The following is a 22,681-nucleotide window of genomic DNA, read 5'->3' as shown; positions in this document are numbered from 1 at the left end:
TCACGTCTGTCAGGTGTGCTTACTCCTGGGAACTTGCGGGTCATTAGGGGACCAACAGCGGCTATCAGGGTTCCCTTCCTTACTAAATATTTTCTGAGCACCTACTATGTACGCCTGCTATGGAACAGACGCACCGGGGTTATGATGGTGAACAAGAAGACAAGGTCCCCACCCTCCTGTGTCCTCAGCCCAGTGGGGAGAAGCTCAGAATGGATGGTTATGGCTGTCCCTCGTTCTAGCCCATCCTCTGATCTCAGCCCTGCTCTGGACAGGGGTGCCTGCTGCCCTCCTCTTCCAGATGGATAAACAGAGGCAGCCTCAGGAGGGGAGCACCTCACCCAAGCTGAATCCCAGCCTGGCCCCTGAGTCGGGGGCCATCCTCGCCAGAGGGTCTTGGAGACCCCCAGTTCAGCCCCACATTTTCTTGGATGAGAACAGAGGACCACATTCTCTAAGTGCCTCCATCTCTCCCAGAACATTCCCAGTAGGCGACAACTCAGCCCAGAATGGGCTAGTTTGAGCCGCTGGAAATCTCAGCTGGGATCTTGGCGTCTGGGGAAGGGCCGGGCTCTAAAAATAAACCACTCGCCTCAGCCTCAGCCTGGGAGCAGCCGGCGGGCGCCTGGTGAGTGAAAGCAGACGCCTGGCGCTCCCGGCAGAGGACAGTGGGCCTGGCCCGGCCGGAGCGGCCCTGCTCTGGCAGCTGGTCCCCGGGACAGGCTCGTGGCAGGTGGCAGCCAGGAATATTCGACCCCGGCTCCCGGAGGCCCCCCCACCCCCCACGCACACATCTCATATTCCCCATCCTGGGACGTGTGTCTCCCACAAAGCGGAGCCCGGGCTGCTCCCCAGGAAGGGGCCGGCGGCGGGCGCCTGGGACAGCTGGAGGTACCGTCCACGTGCTGGAGAGTGGCAAGCCTCAAGTGCAGGTAGGGGGACGTCTCCTCAGGCCCCGGGGGAGGTGAGCTGTGGGCCTGGGGGAGAGGGGGCCCTGGGGGGCTCTCTGTCCATCCTCAACTCCTGGGAGAACTGACGGGGCATTGGCTGTCCCTGGGAGGAGCCAGGATGCTGCTTCCCTCCCCCCTGTCCATGCCCCCAGCCTGGTGGGAAACAACAGGCCCTTTTCCGCTCTGAATACTCTCAGCCAACACGGAAATGTCAGAGTCCTGGGGGCTTAATTAGAAGAAGACTGCAGGTTAATGGGTTTGCAGAAACCAGGTTGAAAAGTTTCGAGGCAGGCGTCCTGCAGGGTTGCAAGGAGCCTGGAGCCTTCCGAGGAGAAATGGCTCCCTTTCTGGCTCCGGGGTGGGTGGGGGAAGACAGAGGACCCCGATCCTGTCCCCAGAGGGAGGCGGGCAGCCCGCCTTCTCAGAAGCACTGTCTGGGGAAGACTGTCCAGGACAATGGGGAGAAATTCTAGGGGCACAGGTTTGTCCGGGCAGGTCTTGAGATCCTTGACTCTGTATCATACTTCAAGGTTTGCAGAAAGAAACCTTTCAGTAAAAGGTTTTAGTAAAAGGTGGGGGCTGCTTTGGGCGCTGAGCTGGGCCTGCGGGGCCGGAGGTGAAGCGTGGGGACCAGTCCCCAAGCTCTGCACCTCTGTCTCCCGTGCTCCGAGGTGCTGTCAAATCTGATTTTCTGCTTAAACGGATTTCTGTGCCTAATCCCTGGGCAGGATATTCACCTACAGGCGAGGCGATTAGCGCTAATGCGGTCCCCTCCCCGCCCAGGATGGGGAAGGCGGGAGACGGGCTGGGGGTTGGGGCTGCTAGCTGCCTTCCCACCCCGTTCATCAGACCCTTGTGAGGGCTGCGGGGCCTTTCCTGGGCACACAGCAGGGAGTCACTTGGGGAGTGGGGTTGATCAGGATGAGTTTTCGCGGTCTGAGAGTGAGCTGGCCTCGGACACGTCTGACTCCCGCAGCCGCACTGGCACGGCTGGGCGGAGTGGTCCAGGTGCGCGGTTGCAGGAAGGAAGGCCGGCCTACGGAGGAAGGCTCTCTGTGGTGGTCAGTGGAGGAATGCTGGGTGGTCGCTGGGTCTCAGACTGAGCATGTCCTTCCTGCAAACACCCAAGGGCCCTCCAGGCCGGACGTGCATGCCCACCTACCCGCCGTCCTCTCTGCCGGCACCGTCCCTCGGAGTCAGGAGGGAGCTGATGCTGTTCAACCTTCTCCCACAGTCCCCCAGAACCTTGCTCAGGGGTTGCTGCCTTCTCATCTGCCCAGTAAACCCACCCAACCGCCCCCAGCTTCCGAACTTCAGTCCTCCCGCGTGGCCTGCGTCACCGGGACCAGCCACTGGGTATCGTCACCACCGGGCTGAAACCCTGACTTGGGCTTCTCTCGGTACTGCTGCTCCCCAGATGCCTGAATCTCAGGAAAACACTCGGCCCCCTAAGCCTCATTCTTGCCAGCCAGGTGGGGGTGATGGTGCCTTGGCTACGGGGCTGCTGGCTGACTAGCAGAGATTTCGGGCCGGAGGTGTGACCCAGACCCGGGGCAGCTTGCGGGGGAGGGCGCGTCATTTCTCCTGCATTTTCCCATGTGCCCTGAGGGCCAGGACTTGCCAGCACAGCCTGGCACACAGCAGGCGTGCAGTAGTGCTGTGCACACACACGCGCGCACATGAGGGCACAGCCGCTCTGGCTCTGACTTTCACACCAGCCCTGTCTGGCTAGGACCGTGGTGACAACACCTACGCAGTGTCCTCTTACCCCTCTCTTCTAGGTGCCGCCCTGGCCCCGCGCGGTCCTGACCACAGGGTAGGTTGCTGGGTTTGAGTCCAGGCGCTCGAGCCACCGCCCAGTGGGGTGGGTGCAGCTGCGGGAACGTACGAGACCCTAGGCCGTCGCAGGAGCCCGAGGTGCAGGTGCCAGCCTTCACTTGGGAACCGTATCCGTGTTCTCGTTTCTGGCTGAGTTGGCTCCTGTCTCACGTGCACACGCGGACACTCAGCCTCTGCCCCCAACTCCTGGGAAGCTGGGAGTGCCAGAGGCGGTGGCTGTCTCCAGACCCAGGATGAGGCCACAGGAAGCGCTGTAGCCGAGGCCTGAAACCCAGCATGTGCCTGCATTAGCAGCAGGGACTCCACATGGCAGTGACCAAATGCCAGGTCAGAACCACCTGCTTGACAAACACTGTCTCTCACCTCCAATCACCCGACTCTATTGCAAAGAATAAAATTCTGTACAAAGACGCAGCTCAGCAAAATGGAGCAACTGCATGTACATTACTCCTGAGAGGTGGGCAGAGGTGCAGCTCGAACCCGGGGGGCCTGCTGGCCGTGCTGACCAACCTGCACTCTGCTCACACACCCAGACACCTTGCTGTTCACACATCCCCCAGCTTCCCTGCTGGGGTAGAATCTGCGCCAGGGGTGCCTTGCTAGGTTGGCACGTTGTCGTTTCATCCAGCCTAATGCTGCCCCTCAGGGTTTGCCTCTGTGATTTCCCCACTCTGGACACATGCTCATCTCTGATGTATCGGTCAGCTCTTAATGTAACAATGCTCCATAACAAACAATCTCCAAATCTCCGTGGTTTACAGCAACCAAATGTGGATCTGCGGTTTGTCTGACCTTGGCTGGGTCTGCCTGGGCAGAGCCGGGTTCAGTGGCACTTGACTCCAAGCTGTATCCATTTCGGGTCTGCCCTGCATTCTCATTCTGGGGTCTGATCTCCTCTGGATTGTGGCAGAAGAGCAAACCACCTCAGCTCAGGAAAGGTCTCTGCTCACTTCACTCAGCCATCGTCGATCTGCCAAGCCCCAAGTCTGTAAGGTGAGGGCCTAGACACCACCTACTCTCCTAGGAGGCACTACAAGGTCCCAGGGTGGAGGGAGGGGCAGAGACTGGGAATGAGGACTCCATCTTCCACATTTGCACATACCTCCCACACTCTCTGATTTATTCACATGCCATTCCCCTCCAGCCTGGGTGCTCCCTGAGGACGAGCATGACTGATTCTCCCTGGACCACAGGGCCCTGATGATGCAAATTATCACTGAGGCCAGGTCAAGTTCAGGGTCAAGTGGGGGTAGTCAACAGCCAGGTAATGGCATGGCTCCCAGCTAATGGGGTTGAGGGAGAGGAACAGAGCAGGGACAGGGAGGGCTTATGTGTCACTGAGGGGACAGGAAAGTCTTCACGGGGGAGGAACCCTGTAAAGGGATTTCAGCAGGCAGAGGAGAGTGGGCAGAGGGCATCCTGGAAGGGGCACTGCCCGGGCAAAGGCCTGAGGGCAGGAAAGCGGGAAACCTGGTCTGGCTGGTCCTGCTGCCTCTCGCTGAGCCAACTGTGGGCCCTCCCTGGCCTGGACGCTGCAGAGGGTGCAGCCCCAGGGCCCTTTCGAAGCCTGTTCTGTTGCCTCTGAATTCTGCCCTGAGAACCTCTTTAAGCTTCTCTGGCCCCAGCTCTAAATTAAGTGGGAACTGGGAACCTCTGATCTCATTACTCGAATTATAATTGTCCTTTTCTTAAATCATTCATGGTGGCAGAGCCTGGGGACATGGAGGCACTGGAGAATTGCCCAGCCAGCAGCGTGAAGGGGACAGTGGCTTAAAGGTCACTGACAAATACTCCAGTTCACATTAATTTGCAAAATAAAGAATACACCGTCCCAAAGCCCTTAGGCTATGAAGCTATTTAAATACCGGCAGTTCAAACACCGAAAGGGGAGAGGGGTTATTTTTCCAAGTTAAATACTCTCCTCTGTCTCCTGAGATTTCAAGACCCCAGGCAGAGAGGACCTTTAAGGAAATTAATCTTGTACAGGAGGCATTTGTTCAAGTCGGCTCTCCCCTCCCCACACTCAACCCTTCCAGGCAGAGCGGACCAGGAGACAGAAAGGCTGGGATTTAAGAACAGTTCAATGGGAAAAAAAATATGAAAATGAATGTATGTATGTATATGCAAGACTGGGACATTGTGCTGTACACCAGAAATGGACACGTTGTAATTGACTGTACTTCAATAATAATAATAATAAAAGAACCATTTAAAACAAACAAACAAAACAAAAAGAATAGTTCCAGTGTTGTAGCTGTGTGTCCCTGGGCACACCCCTTAGCCCCTGAGAACCTCCGTTTATCCATCTGTAAAATGGGCTGATGATCCCTGCTTGGGCCAATCCTCTAGGAGGGCAGGGAGAATCAAGGGGGAAGATGGGTGTCAAAATGTAAGGGGCACTGGCAGCCTGTGCACACAGGAGGAGACGGTGGAGGGGGCATGCAGCGGGGTGGGGGGGAAGATGGAGGGGGAGCAATGAAGGGTCCCAGAGCGAAACAGGGAGTGGGGAGTCAGCTAGGACCTATGGCTGAGAATCTGGAGGGAAATGGAGACCCAGTGACCACAGATATCACCTGCAGAGAGAGGCCCATGCTACCCATGCAGGAGTGAACAGCAGGGAACGGAGTCCTGAGAGGCCCTTGTGCCTCCTGGGGATGTGAGGGAATCACGTAAACGGGACCCGCCCTTCCCGAGTCTCAGGCCAGTTTGATGTCGCCTCCAGCTCAGAAATGAAAGACCAGAGTCCACTTTTTTTTTTTTAATTTAAATGAATGATTGAACACAGAAGAGGAATAATATGGAAGCCAATTTAGGAAAACCTGTTAATTAGCTATCAATCACCAACCTGTGGTGAGAACTGGTTTCCTTTTCTCAATCATTGTCCTTGTCCTGCTTCAGAAGGGGGCCGTCATTGAGAGCCTATTCTGTGCTCGGGGCACTATACCGGGGGCGGGGGGTGGGGGGTGGGGCTCTGGAGTTAGAGGACCTGACCTCTTACCAGTCACGAGACCCCGGTGAGGGCTTGGCTGCCGCGTGCCCTTCCCAGCCTGGAAACGGGCGGTCTCACGGCTCCATGGTGAGGGCAGCGCTCGTTCACTTGCTAGAAGCACTTAGTCCGGCTCCAGGCACAGGTGGGCTCTCCAGGAAGTGCGGGCTGTTTCCCCAGGCACATCTCTTAGGGGACCTCACCAATCCTGGGTGACCTTGGCTGGTATCAGTGGCCCTTGGAGAGGGGACTGTGGCCTTGAAGCTTTGAGCTGCCTTTTGGTGGGTTTTCATATGAAATCTTTTATGGGGGAGCCTCTGTTGGGAGGAGATGGGAGGGTCTGAGGGAGGAGGCTGCCTGGTCTCCCACCACCTCCCGCTCACTGGGGGACTTGGAGTGACAACCTCTGCAGGGCCTCTGCCTCTAGAAGCCCATTTGGACCTGGAGGTGGTCAGACACCCCTCCCTCCAATTCCAAATCCTAGCTGCACAGTTGAGGAGAGCCCAGGGGCTCAGGGTCTGCCCTCCTCAGCCTCCCTCCCTTCCAGGGAGCATCCCTGAGCCTGCTCTGGGCGGGGCCCCCGCAAGCGAGCACCCCAGGAGTACAGAAGATGGTTTCTTGGAGCCACCAGCCTGGTGGGGCCACACAGGGTCTCCCTGGGGTCTTGCAGGGGTCCCTCTGGGCCGCCCCCACCCCATGCAGTCAGTCCTGGCTCTCTCCCCACCTGTCTCTGTCTCCAGACCCTCCACCCTCTTGTCCTGCCTCCTTCTCTCAGCCTGGAGTGGCGCTGAAATAAAGTGAAGTATCCTCTTCAGCAATTTAAACGTATTAAATGTTCGCCAGCACACGTGGGGTATTTTCTCTCTTTCTGTCTCTCAAAAACAGGCAGCAAAAGCCGCCGAGGCGAGTCATTGGTTCCTTTCTCCGGCCGCCCTCCCGGCAGAGGCCCCGGCACTGGGCGTTCACACTGCTCCTGTCGACTTGGCAGGAGGCTCTTAACGCCTGGAACCCGCAGGTCTGGGGCCCTGGGGCCTCGGCGGGGTCCGGCAGCCCCTCCCAAGCCCCTCGTCCCCTTGGGCTCCTTTGAGAACTTGTCACTCCAGGTGATGGTCACGCTGGCGACAGGGGTTCATGGTCATTCTCTAGGTGGGACACTGGGCTTCAAGGGGCAGGGGCCAGAGCCACCTGCAGTGTGTCGCAAAGCTGGGGCTTGAGCCTCTGCACAGAGAAGCATTAGGGGCAGAGTGACTGATGAGGGTCCTGACACAGGTGATTCCTCCACCAGATGTGGCCGCCCCCCTGGTCAGCCCCGGCCGGGCACTTCCTTCCGGAGTGTTCCATTTGGTCATCCCCACCTTGCAGATGAGGTCCAGGGGGAGGAAGGGCCTTGCCGGGCCAACAGCAGGTAGCAGTGGCCAAATGGGAACCCACGTACGCTCTGCGGGAGCGGTTTGCCTGAGAAGCTGCCCAAACGCACTGGTCAAGTGCACGGGGTGGTCCAGAGCTGAGTGAGCCCGCGCCGCGTGGACGGAACTCTCAGAGCCCAGGTCTCCCGAGGTGCTTAGGGGATTGGAGGAGGCTCAGAGGCATGAGGTCCTGCAGGCCTGGGATGCAGGCAGACTGAGACCTGGACGCCCACCAGACCTCCCTGACCACAGCGGCCTTGGCCAAGCCGCTCTGTCCTTAGCTGTACAGTGGGATGGTGTCACCAACCTGGCACAGAGGCGGAAACACTGCTCGTCCCATGGGCACGTCAGCTGGAGGGGCAGGCCCCGCAGGTACACAGCTCCCCAGGCACCCGGGCACCCCAGGCTCTTTCCCACTCCAAGGTCTTTGCGCATGCTGTTCCCTCTGCCAGGAACACTTTTCCGTCCGGTCCCCTCCTTCTCTACCGCCAAACGCCCCTCCACCATCCCTCTGCCACCACCAGCCTCGGCACTCGTACCTGGCACACAGCTGGGCTCACGCCTCCATTCTTGCTGTTCCCTTTGTTCCGAGGGCACCTGTCTTCTTGGTAAATATCTACTCCCGATTCAAACACCACCTCCTCCATGAAGCCGTCCTGATCTCCTCCCTCTTCCCCAGCAGACCTGTGCAGGCTTCTAGAAAGGCACTGGTGACACTGACCCTGTGGAGGACACGGGTCTTTCTCTGCCAGGGTAGGGGACTCCTTGAGGGTGGGGACAGTGGCTGATGGAGCCTGACACGGAGGAGCTCTGCTCAAACAGTGACCATTATTACCATGACACAGCAATGCTACCGTGACGTGGGGAAACATCCAGCAGGTCCTCCCAGAGAAAGAGAATCTTGTCTTTCTCCTCTCAACTTCTCCATCTCTCACACCCCTAGGGAGAGTCCGCAGTAAACGGCTGCTTCCTGAATTTCTGAGCTGTAGACTCTTTACAGAGACTGGGCCACATGGGGCCAAGAGATTCTTTTGGGTTACATTACGTCGTTGTTAAAAACCAGGAATTCTGCCTCCGAGATGCCTCCCAGCCTGCACTGAACCCCAGATGTCACTGTTGGGGTGAGTACCCACTACCCCTGTAGACCAGGCCAACTGAATACAAAATTGAACCCTCTCCACTTCCTGGCAAGGAGCAGAGAGGCTAGAAATCCCTTCCTGCCTCTCTGCCAGAGTGCCACAGCCTCCCTCCCGCAGTAAGCCCTTTGGGGTTTGTGTCTCGGAGCCAAACCGTCCTCTAAATGCAACTCCCAAGCTGTGTGATCTCTTCAAGATCAGTCACTCGAAGGGACGCGCCGCTGCTGTCGGGTTCCTACACCCGCTGCCAATTAGCCTCCATGGAGGTCTGCAGAGGGAGCGGGCCAGAGTTGATGAAAGACCGGGAGACAATTAAAGCTCATCGTGCCTCCTTGCAAGTGCTGTCCTGCTCCGGAGAAGAGCCTGGGTGTCATCTAGCTGCTTCATGGAAACCCTCTGCGCTTTTAAGACGTACTTTCCTAGGACCTGCCATCCAGAATCAAGGAACAGGGTGGGCAGAGCTGACAGGATGGAAGGGCAGCTGCAAAGACGCCAGCTCAGTCATCAATTGATTTTCAGGACACAGAGGAAAGAGTGCAGGCTTTGTAGCCTGACTGAGTCAAGCTTATAGCCCCACTCCAGTGCTTAGAAGCTGTGTGGCCTTGGGCAAATGACTCCAACAATCTAAGCCTCAAGTGGCCTCGTCTGTAAAGCGAGGCCCAGAATGTCCATGCCGTGGAGCGGATGGGACGGATGACCAAGTGAGAGGAGAGGGCAGCAGATGGGCTTGGTGCCCTGCGGAGGCTCAGGGAGTGGCGACGACGGTTAGCAGGGTCTGCATTCTAGCCAGGTGGGATCAGCCGACTTGGCCAGGAGTGAGTCCCGGATGTACCCCTGTGAGCTGGGGCCAGTCCCTTGATGTCTGAAATACAGAACTGGTAGTGCTGTTCAGGGCTATTGTATGGGTCTTATGAGATGACATAGGTGAAGATGCTTTGCAAACTGTAAAGTGTTGTGCAAATATCATAGACAGTTGCTAGCAATGATCTGTGTAGCCCAGGGCGGCTTTGGTGCTAAGATATGCTTTGGGCTGATGTCGGATTGCTCAGTGGGCTCTCCTGCAGGTATGGCCAGCGGTTAGGAGGATGTGCTATGAATGTGGACCACCTGGGCTGTGTGATCTTGTGTGAGTTACTTAACCTCTCTGTGCCCCAGGTGTGCCTCAGCTGTAACACGGTAAAGCTATCACATTTGACTTAATAGCTATACAGAGCCTTGCCCTCAGCAAGTGCCTGGTAGACCGACTCTAACGGCCATCATTCTGGGACATTATGCGTTTTCTCTCCGGTGCCCTTGGTCTCCCTTGCCAATTTTAAGACTCACGGCCCCTCCAGTCCACCCTCTGCACGTCAGCAGCAGTGTCTTTTTTCTGGAAGGCACCTGTCATCATATACTTTCCAGCTGATCAGCTATGCATAACCCACCCTTCCCACTTCAGACGCAGCCCGACCCCTTTCCGGCCTCTCCACCTCTGCGGCCCCACCCCCGCCACTGTCTGCTGTGCTCAGAGAGACAGTCCCGTGGCGCTGAGCCTTTGCACATGCTGTTGTCCCCTCCAGAGCCCCCACCTGGTCTCCTTCACACTTGCTGTCTCCTCAGTCAACTAATACTGTCACTATATGCATTTGCAGTGAGGAAGCTGAGTCTGAGAGGGGAAACAGCTCGCATAAAACCCTGGAACCCAGAGATGCCAGGGGAGGGGCTGGGAAACAAGCCCGCCTCGATTCTGTAGGGGAGGAAGAGATTTCCCTCTACCCTTCTGGGTTCTTCTGGCTGGTCTAAGAATGAAATGGACACGGGACAGATCAACAGGAGAAAGACGACGTTTCAGGAACATGAACACACGGGAGAGGCCCAGGAGAACTAACCCCCCACGTGGCAGAAACGCCTTCATTACACATCATCTTCAGCTAAAGACAGAAAAGGATGCTGGGGGGGGTGTGGTTTGGGACTTCAAAGAGGAGGAAGGCAATTTACACGGAGATGGAAAAGCCAATGTTTGGAAATAAATGTTTGTGGTTCTTGCAGAGACAGTGAGGCACAGAGTAGACTCATCTCTAGGCCTGGGTCCCCCCCACCCCAGCCCCCTTCTTTGCAGGCATCTCTGGCAATGGCTCTATTCCAGGAACAGGACCTTTATCTAAATTCTTTAGGCAGCTGAGGGGAGGTAAAAAGAAAGGCTTCCCTGAGTCTCCTGCTCCTTAAAAACAATTACCCTAAATTAATCCTCGTGGTGGAGACACATTTTGGGGTGGGAGATTTTGCTCCCAGCACTCCCAACCCCCACAGCCCCTGGCCACACGGACAAGCTCCCGGGGCTGGTGCAGTCCATAGGCTGAGCACCTGCGGGGGACCTGGCGCCGTGGTGTTTGTGAGGATGCAAACTCAAGTCCCAGGTGCAAGCTGGACCCCAGAGGGTGGGCCCCAGAGATACCAGCCCGCCTTGTTCACCACATCAAACTGCGAACTGCTGCTACTCCGAGGGTCCCCCTACCCCGGATTCCTCCCGGGGACTCCTGTCCTCTTGGGTCTATACCCTCAATGTGCACATCCGCCCCCACAAGCTGCAGTCACACGAGACTGTATCCTGTCCCCAGGTTCTCTGGGCATTCAGACCCCTCTCTGCTTTGCCCGGGCTGGTCCCTCCTCCCCTGTTCCTCTCCCCTGGGACGCTTGTTAAAATCCCACCCCTCCCCGAAGGCGCGGCGCAGCAGTAGGAGCCGCCCTTCCTGTGCGACCCCAGCACTTCCTTCAATTTCCAGGTCAGTGCTTCTGCTCTGTCTCCAGACTGCAGACCCCCAGGCAGGGCTGAGGGCTCGCCCCTCCGCTGGCTCCCCATGGCTACAGGGCCTGGCTGGGTGGCCACGGAGAACAGGGCACCGCAAGAAAGGACAATCATCTCACAGGAAAAACGGGAGGGCAAGGGACACCCTTGCTGAGTGTATGACGTTTAAGCCGAGACCTGCTGGAGCTGGCCAGGGGAAGTCAGGGAACAGCATCCCAGGGAGAGGGAACGGCATGTGCGGAGACCTGGGGACGGGCTGGTGTGAGCTCACCTGCTGTCACCCGGATTCTCCGAAATGCTGGGCTCACTAGCACGGCGAAATAGATCTCCTATGTCATCCCATGTACAGTCAAGAAGGCTGAGCTCGGGGATACAGAGTGACTTGTCGATGGTCACACAGCAAAGGCAGAGGGGGCACAGAGGCAGACCTGGGACCCCACCCCCTGCTATTTCCACCCCAAGGCATGGCCTGCATAGTGTTTGCATGTGGAGCTAGCAAATATTGGATTCTCTGCTCTTAGAAGCAGAGAAGCCCCACCCTTAGGAGGCTGCAGGTGCCCAGCTGCCCTTGCTCGGCTGGGATGCCGTGGGCCTTCTTAAGAAGTGAATGTTTAGCATCCATTATTTCCTGACTCACTGGCGTCATTTTGCCTCAGCGAGCACTTCAGAACTGAGTATTTCCTCCAAGAGCTGCAGGCAGCTCCCCGAGGAGCCGGTGCGCTCTATTTCTGCCTCACTCCGTGATGCTGCGTTTCTGCAGTTGGAAGGCTTCTGGGCTCTGATGATTTTTTAATGCATTTATAATCGAATTGAATTTCCAACGCTGGGGGAGCTCCTGGATGCACTGGTCCAGGATCAGAGAGCCTCCTTGTAGGAGCAGTGCTTGCATCTCAGCCTTCGCCTGCTGCCAGTACCACCTGGGGACAGCCAGCCATGGTTTAGGGGACCACAAGGGATGGCCTTGTCCTCTGCAAGAGGTGGTGCTGGAGAATGGGCAATTGGGCTGCTTGGGTTCAAATCCCAGCTCTACCGTCTACCAGCCCTCCAACTCTGGGTGAGCTAATTCACTTGTCTGAGCCTTGGTTTTCTCATCTGTAAAATGGGCAAAATGATGCAGGTTTTCCACGAGGAGTGAATGAAATAATCCTCTAGCAGTTCTCAGCATGGGGCATGGCGCAGGCTGAGCACCCACAAGCGCTAGCTGTCTGTGGGGATGTAATTCTGGAGTACACACGCAGGGCCAAACTCATCGCCATCAAATGGCCCAGCGACCAGGGATCCGTTCCAGCCCCGGGGCCTGAGTGAGCCCTCTCCCACCCGCCTCACCCTCTTCCTCCATGGTCTCACGCCTGCTTCCTCGCTGGACCTCACACATCCCTGGGCCCGTCCGGCCTCAGGGTTTGCACTTGCTGTCTCCTCTGTTCCTTTCCCCTGCTTGCCCACCCCTCCCCAACCCCAGGGCTGGCCCCTCCTCATCCTCAGGTTCAGCCTTGCTGCCACCTCTTGGAGAAGCCTCTTTGACCCCTCCGTGCTTCTCTGTGCAGCAGCCACTATGACCCCCGTCTCCTCCTCTAACATTAAGTCTGCGGCAGCTCACTCTGGAAGCAGGCCGGCCACTTCTTTTCAGTTTCTCCCCACCTCTCCTTTTTAATTAAAAAAGTTACATATGCACATGATTATGTATTATGCATATGCAAATCTTACAGAACTGTGTAGAATGAAGAGTAAAAGCCGCCTCCACTCCATCCCAGCTCGCAGACCCTCTCCCGTGAGCTAGCGGCTGTTCTCCGCTTCCCTTTATAACTTTAAATAATACACTTCCACCTCTTTCTTATCGACTTCACACAGTATCTGTGGCTGCTGCTCTGAAATGCCGCCTCCTTCACCCACGCTCCCCCCACCCCCTGCCTCTCCACCCCCCATTGGTATTTGCTCCTCGGCACCAACTCCATTGACTCCAGGATTTACAACATAGACTTCCGGTTATGGTCCTGGCCCTGCCATCGCCTCTGACTCCAGTCTCCTCTGCCTGTATCTTCCACACCAAGCCAGCAGCCAGAGGGAGCTTACCGGGTCAGGACTCTCCTCTGCTTAAAATTCCCGACACACACTGATGGCACTTTCAGTCCAGCTCAGACTCAGCTGTGCCCTCCAGAGCAGTGTGACCTGGCCCTGGGGTCTCTGTCACCCTCCATGTCCCTCTCCCCACCCTCCGGGACCCCCAGCCCAGCCTCACTGGCCCTCTCTCAATTCCTCGAGCCTGGTCCTGCACCGGCTGTTCCCGGGGCAGGAAGCCTGTCCACCTGCTGCTCCTTGCCATTCTCTCCTGGCTTTACATCCACCCCCGGGCGCCGCCTCACACGTGTCCATTCTGGGGCGCTCCCTCCAAATGCCCTCCACCCGACGGCTCTGGGCAGTTCTTGGTCACGCTGGTGTTTCTCTCCTGTGTTGCTGCGTTTCCTTTTGACCCCCTGCCCCAACCACGGGAGGAGGAACCCATCACCCCAGCACTTCTGACTCTCAGTGGGCACCGGGCAGAGTTAAATGAACCCACGAGCAAAAATGTCAACCTCAGTTTCTCAGTTTGCCAACTCCGGGCAGCACTGAGGGGCGAAACACACCCCTCGCCTCCTCATCCCCTGCTGCTCCTCCACTGGGGCTGCTCCACTGGCCAGGGGGCAGAATCTATGATCCAGGGGAAACAAACGATAATCATCTGTGTGTGCTTTGTGGTGGATCACGTCTACAGCAGGGAATTAATAAATAGGGCTTATGAAGTTAGCACCCTATAAATGTTATTCCCTGAGGAGCCGAGAGGTGTGACTGGACTTGCAGACTAGGAAGCGTGATCCCAACTCTTGAAAACACGCCTCTGGGTGGAGAAACTGCCTGGAGCCAAGCACCATGGGCACCTTGTGCCCTGCCTTGGGGTGTCTGCTGCCCCCGCGGCCTCGGCAGCCCCAGCCCCCGGTTTGATCACAAGCAGCTGAGCGCGTGTGCACGCGCAGCCCGGGCTCAGGTGTGCATGCAGGGCGTGGGGTCAGCCAGCCGCCCTCCTCCTGATGCGTGGAAGCCTTCGTCCTGCGGATGGCTCAGCTTGTGCAGAGCTTGGTTCAAAACCTCTGCCTTCCGGACTTTGCGGACCTTGCTCTGCTGTCTTCCAGGATGTCTTCCTGGCCGATGGGGAGAAATCTGACCCGTGCACGCGCTGGTGTGGGACTGCGTTCTCGCAGAGTGAGCTTTTAGGGTGTCCTCTTCTTGGTGCCGTTCTGAATTTCACCGGGCGTGGGTGTTTGCCCAGTGTTAGTCCTGCTCCATTCTCACCGCACGTTTGATCTGTAAACGTGAGTCTGGCTGCAGCTCGCGGGACACGTTACTTCCATCGCTATTTCTTAAGCTCTGGTTTCTCTTCCTCCTTGTCCCCGCGCTCCCGGGAGCTGCTCCCAGATGCTCGTGAATCTCGAGATCAAATGTCCGCCTCCCTAGGCCCCTCTGCTCACTCCTGTCCCTTATGTCACTTTGTCCTGCGTTCGGAGGTTCCTTCACGGGGGTTTCTTCCAGAACACCAGCCTGAACTCCTGGTGAGCCCATGTGGTTATTAACGCGGCTGTTGGGCTGTTTCTGTGAATGTCAGAGCTCTTCAGCGTTCTGAACATTCGCCCGCTCTGTCCTGCCTTTCTCCCCTCCCATCACTCAGCACCCAGGCAGGACCCGCCCAGGGACTCTGCCCCTGGGTTGGGGGAGGGGAGGACGGTCAAAGGTCACAGTCACCAGCAATTCTGGTTAATAAGAGAGAGGAAGACCAGATGAGTCCCCCTCATTCCAAATGCACCCCCGACTACTGCAGCCTGACAGCCCCAGCCTTTGTTCTCTCTCCAGGGAGACCCATGCTTCTTCTCAGCCTGGCTGGGCTTCACTCTCCTCCAGTCTCTCCAGCCTGATGCTTCTAACCCTCAGGGGAGCCATCTGCAGGTCCCTTCCTCCCGTGCCAGCCCCGCTCGGCGTTCATCCTCTCCACCTGCATGTGTTGGGTTCTTAGCAGCCCAGGACGCGGAGGGCGAGGTCCCAGAGCCCCGTGTGCCGAGTTGGGCGGGAAGCCTGCCCGAACAGCGTGACTTGGCTATTTTTCCTGGCAAGTGGATTGACGAGGGTTTTGTTTCTTTCCCCCAAAGTGAATATTAAGGGCTTGCTTTTCTCCCCAGCTTAATTGGAAGGACCCAGGTGCCTGTCACCCAGTCGTCTGTCGAGCATGGGGGTTCACCCACTCCCTGGACTGGGCCGGGCGGGACGCGGGCCGGGGGAGACAATGGGTTTGTTTGTCTTCTGGACAGTGGTCAGATGGTGGCTTGCCCGCTGCGTTATTGCTCTGTTTCCCAGCCTGGAACCCCTGGCCGGGGTGAGGCATTGCCTCCATGCTAGTTTGCTTTCTGGGACCCCGTCCTGGGCAGAGTTTGGGGAGCCTCCTGCTGCCCCCACCCCCGGCATGAAGTGTGCTACCCCACAGCGCCTGTTCCCGAGGCCCCTGTGCGTCTCCTGCCCAGAACGGTGAGGGCCCCAAAGGCACATGGCTCGGGCCAGCCTGCCCGGCTTCTCCGCTCCTGCAGCGCCTGGGGCTCAGGACGCGCCTCTGGACCAGCAGGAACATCCCTGTTCTCACTGTCGTCAGTGAGTCTGCAAGGGGACAACCAGGGTCTCATGGAAAATTACCCAGAGGGACCAGAGGGCAGGCAGGAAGTACCGGCCAGGAGCCCCGAGCAGTGCCTGTGCCTCTGCCCGAGTTCCTCCAAACCCCCAGGTCCGGCGCTCTTCCCACCCACCTTCAGACGAGGACACACACCGTGCTCACAGGGGCAGGCAGGTGGCAGAGCCGCCAGGCCCACCTGTCAGCCTTCAACTCCATCAGTGGAAAAACTCTATGTAACTGACATCTTGCAAAGACCATTTACTGGTGCCTGAGACCCACAGAAGGGAAAGGGGGCTGCCTGGAGCCACCTGGGGGCGGCTGTCCAAGGGGCTTGGGAGGCTAGGAAGGGGGCCCACAAAGACTGGGTTTGGGGAAATGGCAAACAGCTGGAGTAGCTGGAACGGAGCTCAGGTGGAGGAGAGGAAGGGGCTGAGGCTGGGGCTTGGCTCTCAGAGGCTCGAGTGACACAATCAAGTCTGCATCTTAAAAATCACTTTGTGCATAGAGGGAAGGGTGACAGGAATGTCACCTGCAGGAGCCCAGGCCAGTGTCAGCTGGCACTGAGGGCTCTGGGGTGGCCAGACCTGGAAGCCGGACTCCCGTTTCCTCTTGTTTCCCTTTCTCTGCCTCTTTCTTCCTTCCAGTGCCTACCTCTACCCACCCTGTGTCCCAAGGGAACAACCAGGATGTAGGAGAAAGAGAAGATTGGCCAAGAATCACTAGACTCTGCTTTAAAACTGACTTTCAACATGCTGTGCGACCTTCAGGAAGTGACTCGACTTCTCTGAGCCACAGCTCTTGTCTGTCTGAAAATGCAAACAGTATTCCTGCCACCAGAAGCTATTGTGAGGGCCCAACAGGTGATAAATGAGAACAGAGCTTGTGACCTGGAGGCAGATGACTGCAGGGAGGCGGCTCATCAGGGCCACATCAGCATTCATCAATTCTGCCATCCATATGGATGTCTTGCCCTGGAGAAAGAGGGGGAGGGAGGGTGGCCGGCCACCCCTTCTGGCCTCTCCCATTGGCCGTGGGCTCCAGGTTCAGGCCATCAGCATTCGGATGTGATCAGTTGATTTGATTCATGTACCTTCTACTCAGCACCCCTCCACAGAGGGGACTGTGGGCTGGAGGCATTATAATCAAGTTGGAGGGAAGCTGACTGCATTAATGAAAATCATTACACTCCTGGCAGCTAATCTGGGCGGAGTTGACAGGGAATGACTGTGAATTCCTCCTTTGACTGTTCTGTTCTCCGGCGAGAATACTTTCAAATGGCCTGGGGGTTGGGGGAGGCCGAACTCTCACAACCACCCGGCCCTCCCCAGTGCGTTGCAGATAGCGGAGGGGGGCGCGGAGCCCGCCTACCTTTCCCAGCTGCTGTCCGCACATCCCCCTCCCCAACCACCTCTGTCCATCCTTCTCCTTCTCAGGAAGGCTGCTCAGGCTCTAACAAAGCCCCCCTGCCAGATGCCAGCTCCAGGCCTCCTCACGGGTGCTGGACCGAACTTCCCGAGACCCACTTCGGCCCAAGTCCTTCCCTCCTGCTGAAAACTCTTCCGTGGCTCCTCGCCATCCCCAGGGTTAAAACCCACACGCCTGCGAGGGCCCGTCTGCTCTGCTCCCCCAGCCCACGCCCCCTCCCGCTGACCTCAGCAGCCCCTCCCTGAACACGATCCCGTGTCCGGGCCTCAGCCACCTGGACGTCCACCCCTCCGTGCCCTTGCCCACCCTGCTTCCTCCACCCGGACTCCCTCCCTCCCTCATTCCCCTGGTCAACTCCTGCTTGACTTTTAATACTCACCTCCTGCCTCCGTTTCCCTGGGAAGCACCTCCCAGTTCCCCGGCCACCCCCACGGCCACCCGTCCACTCCTCGGGGGTCCCGTGGCCACCTGCAGGTCCCTCTCCTCCCCAAGCTCCAGCTAATCTATGCTCATCCGTGCTTTGTGCTTGTCTCCCCAGACCGATTGGGGTTCCCCGGTTCACCCACTTCTGCGGCCCCAGGGACTGGCTCACAATAGGTGCCCAGTGAGGAGCTGCTGTCTCCGAAAACTCTGCTGGGCAGTGGAGACCGCCCCTCGAGGAGCCCCCAGCGTGGCCACAGACACAAGACCCCAGCGGTTGCCACCTGAGGCCAGGGCAAGAGGAAACAGCAGAGTCATGGCGATGCCGGCATGTGGCCTCTGCGTTCCTGACATCTCAAGGCTGCAGGCAGCTCTGAGCTTAGCCTGTCCCCCACCCCATGCGCACATCAGGCAGAAGTCACACACCTCACCATCTACTCAGGCAGGCTATTCTTACGGAGGACAGCTCTGCCTTCCAGAAAGTTCCTCCTTAGATAGAGCCCCCTCCTGAGGGGCTTCCCCATCACTGTCCTCCAGGCACAGGTGGGCTCAGACTCCCCGTGAAGGCCATCTGACAGGAAGGCATCCAGCTTTGCCGCACTGGTCTCTTTCCAAAGTGTGCGCGCTGGCGGGGGAGGTCCTCCCGCACTGGGGGTGCGGAGCCTCCTGCCTTCCCCACCCACGGCCGTGAGGGAAGGGCTGCGGCTTCGCGCTGGCCGGTGCTGGGCCCCTCCCCAGCCCGGGCTTTTCCCACTCGCTGGTGGAAACCATCCTCCGAAAAGAAATGGGTTTGAGTCCCACGGCTGCCGCTTACTCACAAGGTGAACTCCAGGAAGTGCCCGCAGCTCTCTGAGCTTCAGGGGGTGGCAGCATCACCTGGGGGGTCTGTTAGCACCAGGCAGCAAGTGAGTATCAAAGCCCAGCTCTGGTGCCTTTCTGGGTGGGGAAGTTTAGCACCTACTGTGTAGCTGTCAGTGCCCCAGGCGGGCACTTGCCCTGGGCTTATGGCCCAGTGCAGGGGGCAGACGTTAGCTGTCCAGGGCAGTGAGCAGCTACAAAGCAGGTAACTGCTCACCAGGGAGGGAGGGGGGCTTTTCTGAGGTGCGATCTAAAGGATGGACAGGACTTAACAGGAGAGGAGGGAAAGAGGGAGGAAGAGCATTCTAGACAGAGGGAATGGCACGTGCAAAGGTCCTGGGGTGCAAAGGAACCTAAAGTGTCCAGGAAGCTAAAAGCTCAGAAAACAGAGTGGGGCAGGATGTGTGCTATGGCTGGAGAGGTGAGCAGTGGCCAGTCCCCACCAAGCCTTACATAGGGCTTAGCATGAGGGCCACCACATGTCCAGGGTGGCTCTGGAGAGGCCCATTCACACCTGTAATCCTGAGTTTATTAACATCTCTCTCTTTTACATCCAAGAGTAAAGTCCCAGTTTAGATAGTGCATTATAAATCTGTGGTGGATTTGGGTGTTTATCCTCTGGGAAGGTGCTGGTGGATCTCAAAGGGGATTTGGGGAAGCAGGGAACCAAACTGGAGGTTGTGGTGGTTCAGCCCCGGGTGTGGCTAGTGTGTGGGAAGCGGTGATGAGAACCCACTTGGCCCCTCCTACCTCCTGCCCACCTCCCCAGGCCCGCCCCCGTGCACATGCGCACCACGAGTGTGCATGCATCCCTCCCCCCACACACACCGGACACACACGCACCCGCCCTGGGAGCCATCAGGGCGTGCTCCTTACTGGCGAGTGTGTGGTCTGCACCCCTTCAGCTTCCTGTGGCTGTTTTCCACGTCCCCCCCACCCCCCGGGGGCTCTCCCTGTGGGCCAGCTGAGCGGCACTGGCTGGAGTGCCTGAGGCTTCATTTGCATTAAACTCAATGCCGCCCACAGCACACAGGGGCAGGGTCCCATCCCTACTCACCCTTGTCCCCTAAGGCTGAGGGTAGGTCGGCCACCTTGGGGAGGGGAGGTCACTGCCAGGAGCCTCCTGCACAGGTGAGGCTCAGTGACCCCTAGGCGGGGCAGCCCACCCTCCTGGGCTGTAATGACAACATCTGCATTGACCACGGCGCCCTCTGCCCTGGTGCAGTGGTTCACAGGTCACAGGACAGGTGCCCCGGGCCTCACATCCTCACTGAGGTCACACAGCCATCAGCTGAGCTGGAACAGGAGCCTGGCCTGGGGAACCCCGGCCCGGACCTCTTCCCAGGACCACTTCCCTCCCAAGCCAGCGGAAGTCCTGCCCTCAGGGGAGGGGCGGTGGGAGGAAGCATCCAGGAACCCCTACGCAGGTTACTACCTGCCCAGCCCAGAGATCCAGGCAAACGAGAGCGTTGCCCCATGACCCTGACAACAGGTTAAACACACACACATGCACGTGCACACTCATGTACAACGCCAGAACCACCCAGGCGCTCCTGGGGCATCTGCCGGGAGTTCCCACTGCTCTCCTGGTCTGAGCCCAGAGACAGGGCAGCCATGAGAAGTCCCCGATCACAGCTGTTCAGTCCATGACGGAGATGCTTGTGCAACCCATCCTGGTTCACACGGCCCTCTTCCTCACATGACCCGCTGCATCCTCACACTGGGAGCAGAGGAAGATGGGGGCAAGCACCCCAGCTCTTGGAACAGAAGGCCCAGGACAGGGAGGGGTGGCAGGGTCACGGCCACTTACAGCTATGGGATTTGGGCAGGTCCAGTCGCCTGCTGGCCCCCAAGGCCCTCATCTGAGAAATGGTGTGATGTCAGGCCCCTCTCAGAACTGTGCAAGATCCTAGAAGCGAGGGTTGGCTGAGCACCAGGAAAGCACCAAGTGTTGTCATGAGACACCCCTCCAGGTGGCTCCCACTCTGCCACGCTGCTGGGAGGGGCTCCAGGGCTCCACTGAGATCCGGGGGTGGACGGGCCTTCCTGAGTGCAGTTCGTCCCTGTGACCCCTGCGGGGTCCCCAGCAGGCTCAGCTGAGGGCCCTCCCTTGGCAGGGGTGACTCTCCCCCGTCCTCCCTGGCTGCCTCTCCCTGCAGCCCCCAAATCATCACCAGGTCCTGCCACCCTACCTTCAGGTCACATCCCCGTGGCCCACTGCTAGGCCAGGACACACTCTCTGGTTGCTCACCTCTCACCTGCTTCCCCTCGCTCTTCTCAGTGGGCTCCCTGCTTTCCCTTGACCCCCAAGGGCCTCTCACACCGTCCAAGGGCTCTTTGAGAAATTGTTGGCATCAGGTAACTTCTTCTCCCGGAGCGGCTGGAACGGAGGCCTCTGTTGCACTCAGGATAATGTCTCAACACTCACCAGGGCCGCCTGGGCCTTTATGGTCCCTGCACTGGCCCCCCTCTTCATCTCAGGACCCCTCCCCACAACCCCAGCCAGGATCCAGCCACTCTGACCTCCTGGCTCTTCTTCAAGTCCTGCTCTCTGCCGTCTCCAGGATTCTGGAAGCTCCCGGAAGTCTCCAACGCCTTGCGGCTGACTTTCCTCACCTTTCTGCCCACTTCGCACCTGACCCGTCAGAGACGCTGCCCCAGTGGGAACTGAGCGGAAACTGGAAGTCGGCGGTTTTAACGCTCTTCCGCACGAATCAGATGGGAGCCCGGGGAAATCAGCAGTTTGTAAATACGGGAATTAGGGCAATTAGCAAGGAAGTGGATTCCCTCCCAGTTAATTCAAGGCAGTTGCACTTTATCTCTCCTGAGAGTCGCTGGGGCTGCTCTCCAGAGCCAGCCCTGTGTACTGGCCTGGAGGAGCGGGGGCAGGCCAGTGAGGACGGGACCTTGGGGAAGCCGGCAGGGCCGGGCAAATCCTGGCTGCCCTGCTCCTCTCTGTGTGACCTTGAGCAAGTCCCTTGCCTCCGAGTCTGCCTGTGACATCCTGAAGGTACCTGGAGTGAGCTGCGCAGGGTGCCCTGGCTTTCGGTCTGCTTCCTCCCTCCCTCCCTCCAGGACACTGCGCCCTGCCAGCTACTCTGCAGGCAAATGCTCATGCTCAGGACTGGGGCAGGAGGCAGAGGGCCAAGGGGGCAAAGGAGGAAGGACAACTCTGAGCACAAGGGAGAGGGAGTCTGGGAGGCTTCACGGAGGAGGCAGCTTTGGTTGGTCTTTAAACCCAGGGATAATGTCTACAGGCAGAAGTGAAGGGAGAGGGGACGAGCCAGCCAAGGCCTGAGGCAGGAAGGAGGTGACTGGCCCTTTGAGGATTTGAACATGCTTAGAGCTACTTTAAAAGCATCCAGATGCCATTTCAGATCAACCAGCCTCCAGTGACACCCCTCCGTGTCTGGGCCTCTGTCCTGTGCTGGGGACCCAGACATGGGCCCTGTCCTCGAGGGGCTCATCTTCTGCTTCATGTCTTGTGCTCCCCCCATTCTGTGACAGGGAAGCCCAGGGCTACGCTGGGTAATCAGGGAGGGCTTCCTGGAGAAGGCACCCTGAACGGAGCCTTGTAAGCCAGGCAGGCCAGGAATGAGGCACAGGGACCAGGGCACCGCAAGGCTGAGCCGCGAGAGGGGTGGGGGTGGGGTGGGCAGGAGGAGATGTGCTAAAGGCGCTGACGTTTAGCCCGTGGCTGGAACCAAGCTGAACTCTCTCTCCGTGATATCCCATCATTTTCTCAGCAACCCCTCGGGCAGCTGTTATTCTGTACCATTTAGGGATGAGGACACCAGACCTGGGTGGGGGTGGGTTAGGTGACCTGCTAGAAGCTGGCAGAGCTGGGTTTTAGCCCAAGGCTGCCCCAGTGAGGGCCTGGCACTCAGCCCGGGGGTCAGGCAGACACCCACGGTTGGCACTGGATCCGCATCTAGGAAGGTCTGGACACTATCAGGAGGGCAATGGGGAGCCTTTGGCGATTTTAGGCAGAAGAATGACAAGAGCAGACTTGGACTTTTAAAGGTCACCATGGTGGGGGATGGATGAGCCAGGAGAGGCCAGAGCAACGTGTGGCTGAAAGCTCTGGAAAGGGCATCCCCGGCAGTCATCTGGGCCGCTGGGAGTGTGGCCGTGGCTCACCTGCTGCCCAGCCCACCCCTCCCCGGGAGGCACAGCCCCCACTGGAACCAGGCAG

At 58.3% G+C, this 22,681-nt stretch overlaps 1 protein-coding gene across 1 annotated transcript in view; it reads left to right on the top strand.

Moving 5' to 3' along the window:
* The first annotated feature begins 822 nt into the window (after positions 1–822).
* Positions 823–22,681, top strand: part of SHISAL1 (shisa like 1) — a 134,303-nt gene continuing 112,444 nt past the window's right edge. Inside the window, exon 1 of the mRNA XM_032492410.1 lies at positions 823–929. The gene's annotated coding sequence lies outside the window, so the exon portion shown is untranslated. The remainder of the gene's footprint in view (positions 930–22,681) is intronic.

This window comes from Camelus ferus, chromosome 12, assembly GCF_009834535.1.
Source record: "Camelus ferus isolate YT-003-E chromosome 12, BCGSAC_Cfer_1.0, whole genome shotgun sequence".
Taxonomy (NCBI): domain Eukaryota; kingdom Metazoa; phylum Chordata; class Mammalia; order Artiodactyla; family Camelidae; genus Camelus; species Camelus ferus.
The sequence above is the reverse complement of the archived record's forward strand: the minus strand, read 5'-3'. Positions and strand labels throughout refer to the sequence as shown.